Genomic DNA, 4326 nt, shown 5'->3' with positions numbered 1-4326 from the left:
AGGGCGCCGAGCGCCGCCGCCATACGGGCCGCCGCGCGGAGCCGCGCGCGCGGAGCACCTTCTCGGTATGCTAAGTACCAGCCGTACTCACCGGCAGCCGAGAAGCACCTCCGGACGCGCGGACGCGCGACACCGACGGGCGGACGGACACGGAGCGCCGCCCGAGTCTGTATTTGAGGGTACGAAGGGACGGGGGTCCCTGCGAAACCCCAGCCGCGGAGTGGGCGGGGACACGGGTCGCGCGCCACCCGCCGGGCGGACCGGCGGAATGTCGCGGAGGGCCCGAGCCTCGCCCGCGCGGACCGGGTTCTCGCGCCACCCGCCGGACGGACCGGCGGAATGTCGCGGAGGGCCCGGCCCGCGTCCGATCGATTGGAAAGCGCCGCTCAGACAGGCGTGGCCCCGGGGTAAAACCGGGGCCGCAATGTGCGTTCAAAGTGTCGATGATCAATGTGTCCTGCAAATCACATTAGTTCTCGCAGCTAGCTGCGTTCTTCATCGACGCACGAGCCGAGTGATCCACCGCTAAGAGTCGTACGTTTGGGCCCTTTTACGTCCGCCCGGGACGATCGGAGACAAATTCACGACAGGGTTTGTACCGGAGACGAACGCGCCGCGGGTGCCGTTCGGTCGCTTCCCGCGAGCGAGCCCCTAACCCGCGGCGCGGTTACCGACGGGCGCGATACGCGCGACGCCGCGACGAGCCGAGCGGGTCGGGCGCGCGGCGCTGAGGCCGGCGCCCGGCGTCTCCCGCTCGGGGCCGCGACGGCGCCCGAGACGTGCGTCGGCCCGGGTAGGTCGGGCGCTCGGCGCTGAGGCCGGCGCCCGGCGTCTCCCGCTCGGGCCTGACACGACTCGGCGACCGGACTCGCCGGGTAGGTCGGGGGCTCGGCGCTGAGGCCGGCCCCCGGCGTCTCCTACCCGGACCCCGGAAGGCCATCCGACTTGGAAGCCCCGCCGCGCCGCGAAGCGACGCTTTGGGTGTTGCTACCCGTCAGCGAGTGGGTTTGGTTTACAAGGGCGGCGCGACCGCGCTGACACCGAGGGGGGACTGGCCCCCGACCCGGCCGCGGCCTGCCCGGACTATGGATGGACAGAGGAGACCGCGGCGGACCGCGCGGAACCGAACCCCCGGTGTCCGGAGCCCCGGGAGGGACTCCGGTGTCCGGGGGCCGGCCCACGCGCGCGCTACGCGGCCCCTCGAGGGCTCCGGCCGACGGACGCGTTTGGCCGGGGAAAAAGGTAGCCGGTGGGAGCACCGTTTCGTCGCCCTGAACCTTCGTCTCGGGCGGGCGTCCCGACGCCGCCGCCATACGGCCGTTGTGATCCGTGCGGGGATCCGCTTGCTCGGCGACCCTCGCCGAGAGCAGCCCCGCGCCGCACGGACACGCGACACCGACGGGCGGACGGACGCCGGGGCGCCGGCCCGAACCGTTACCTTTAAAGGACGGGAGGTCGTCGAGGCGAGTGCCGCCCCGGAAGCGCGCGCCGGAAGCGCGAGAACCGCGCCGAGCTAGGGTCGTCGGCAGAGGGGGATTCCCCGGTTACGGGGGTCCCGCGCACGGCCGCCGCCTTTCGCCCGTCGCTGGCGGTCGCCTGTCGTCGCGCCGCGCCGCGCTACTGGGGTCGTCGGACGAGCGCGCTACCCCGCTCGCACGGAGGTAGCGCGACATCGCCCGCCGCCTTTTCTCGCGTCGCGCCGCGCCGCGTGGCGCCCGCCGAACTCGCTCCGACGCGCGGCCCGGGAGTGACCCGCGCCGCGCCCCCCGTCCCGTCCCGTCCCGGTCTACCCTCTTCCTCCGCCTGCGACGACCCGCCGCCCTCGGCGTCTGGCTCGTCGGGGGTGTACCGAGGCGGATCTGCTGCCGCTCGTACGTTAATGATCCTTCTGCAGGTTCACCTACAGAAACCTTGTTACGACTTTTACTTCCTCTAGATAGTCAAGTTCGACCGTCTTCTGGCACACCGCCGGAGCCGGGGCCGGCCCCGGCGGGGACTATCCGAGGACCTCACTAAGCCATCCGATCGGTAGTAGCGACGGGCGGTGTGTACAAAGGGCAGGGACTTAATCAACGCAGGCTAATGACCCGCGCTTACTGGGAATTCCTCGTTGGTGGGAAATAATTGCAATCCCCAGGCCCTGTCACGAGCGGGGTTCATAGGATTACCCGCGCCTGCCGGCGCGGGGATAGACGACGCGCTTATACGCTCAGTGTGGCGCGCGTGCAGCCCCGGACATCTAAGGGCATCACAGACCTGTTATTGCTCATTCTCGTGTGGCTGAGAGCCACTTGTCCCTCTAAGAAGTTTTCTGCCGCCGACCGCGCGGGGGGCCGCGGTACTATTTAGTATGTTTGAGTCTCGTTCGTTATCGGAATTAACCAGACAAATCGCTCCACCAACTACGAACGGCCATGCACCACCACCCACGGTATCGAGAAAGAGCCTTCAATCTGTCAATCCTTTCCGTGTCCGGGCCGGGTGAGGTTTCCCGTGTTGAGTCAAATTAAGCCGCATGCTCCACTCCTGGTGGTGCCCTTCCGTCAATTCCTTTAAGTTTCAGCTTTGCAACAATACTCCCCCCGGAACCCAGACACTTGGTCGGTTTCCCGGGTGCTGCTCGGCGGGTCATGGGAATAACGCCGCCGGATCGCGAGTCGGCATCGTTTATGGTCGGAACTAGGACGGTATCTGATCGTCTTCGAACCTCCGACTTTCGTTCTTGATTAATGAAAACATTCTTGGCAAATGCTTTCGCTCTCGTCCGTCTTGCGCCGGTCCAAGAATTTCACCTCTAGCGGCGCAGTACGAATGCCCCCGGCCGTCCCTCTTAATCATGGCCCCAGTTCATGACAACCCACAAAATAGAACCGGAGTCCTATTCCATTATTCCCAGCTGCGATATGCAGGGGCGGCCGTGTGGCCTGCTTTGAACACTCTAATTTCCTCAAAGTAAACGCTTCGGGCCCCGCGAGTGACACCCAGCGAAGGGCATCACGGGGGCTTTTGCCGAGAGGCAGGGGCTGGGACAGACGGATGCACGCCTCGCGGCGGACCGTCAGCTCGCGTCCCGGGGTCCAACTAGGAGCTTTTTAACTGCAGCAACTTTAAAATACGCTATTGGAGCTGGAATTACCGCGGCTGCTGGCACCAGACTTGCCCTCCAATGGATGCTGGCCGATGGGTTTGTGTTCGGCTCATTCCAATTACGGAGACTCGAACGAGTCCCGTATTGTTATTTTTCGTCACTACCTCCCCGTGTCGGGAGTGGGTAATTTGCGCGCCTGCTGCCTTCCTTGGATGTGGTAGCCGTTTCTCATGCTCCCTCTCCGGAATCGAACCCTGATTCCCCGTTACCCGTGGTCACCATGGTAGGCGCAGAGTCTACCATCGAAAGTTGATAGGGCAGACATTCGAATGAGTCGTCGCCGCCTCGGGTGGGCGAGCGATCGGCACGAGGTTATCCTGAGTCAACACAAAGGGGGGGCCGGGCCGGCGGAACGAGGACCGGCGCGCGCGGAGCCGCCCGCGCCGCTTACGCCCCCGCCCGGAGAGGCGGAGGCCGGACGCGGGGGACGCGCGCGACGGCTGAGCCCCCGCCCGCCGGACACCGCGTGGGTTTTTGTGTCTGATAAATGCACGCGTCCCCGGGGCGAGGCCGGAGCCCCGCCCGCGAGTCGGCGCTCGTTTGCATGTATTAGCTCTGGATTTGCCACAGTTATCCAAGTAACGGTGGAGCGATCAAAGGAACCATAACTGATTTAATGAGCCGTTCGCAGTTTCACTGTACTGGCCATTCGTACTTAGACATGCATGGCTTAATCTTGAAAACAAGCATATGCTACTGGCAGGATCAACCAGAGTGCGTCTGCCGCCGGGGGGGCGCTGCTGGTGGCGGTGCGGCCCTGGTCCGGGACGAGGCTGTGGCTACAGCCGGGCCCGGGGGGCCGCGCGACACTCGTATACGTTCGGACGGGCTGACGAGCGGGTGTCGTGAAACGATGTTTCGCGCGGAGCCCTAGCACGCGTGGCGTCGGGCTCCGCGACGGTCGGACGTCTGGGTGTGGCTCGAGACGGAAGCTCGACCTCGGTTCGTCTTGGTTCTGCCGCCAAAAGGTTCACGCCGAGGCATGGTTTCGCAAGAGGGCCCCGCGAGTGCCAGCCGTGGATCCCGCCTCACTCGTAACTCGTATCGGATTCGTCCGGCCTCACTTTCGTTCGCACATCGGACAGTTATACGTGTGCTTTAGTAGCTTCCGTTCCCTCTTAGTGAGGCCGTCCGTACGTACCGCCCCAGCTCTTTCTGAGGCGGGTATCCACTCGGCT

The 4326-nt window shown here is 65.4% G+C and overlaps 2 non-coding genes across 2 annotated transcripts; both read right to left on the bottom strand.

Annotated features, from left to right (window-relative positions):
• Positions 1-380: 380 nt before the first annotated feature.
• On the bottom strand, positions 381-534 carry LOC148344845 (5.8S ribosomal RNA). Its single transcript, XR_015849054.1, has one exon. It is a non-coding gene; the product is annotated as a 5.8S ribosomal RNA (ribosomal RNA).
• A 1343-nt stretch (positions 535-1877) lies between these two features.
• Positions 1878-3864, bottom strand: LOC148344844 (18S ribosomal RNA). Its single transcript, XR_015849055.1, has one exon. It is a non-coding gene; the product is annotated as an 18S ribosomal RNA (ribosomal RNA).
• Positions 3865-4326: the final 462 nt, after the last annotated feature.

This window comes from Urocampus carinirostris, unplaced genomic scaffold (genome assembly GCF_059441175.1).
Source record: "Urocampus carinirostris isolate Australia breed hairy pipefish unplaced genomic scaffold, RoL_Ucar_1.0 HiC_scaffold_254, whole genome shotgun sequence".
Lineage (NCBI taxonomy): Eukaryota > Metazoa > Chordata > Actinopteri > Syngnathiformes > Syngnathidae > Urocampus > Urocampus carinirostris.
The sequence above is the reverse complement of the archived record's forward strand: the minus strand, read 5'-3'. Positions and strand labels throughout refer to the sequence as shown.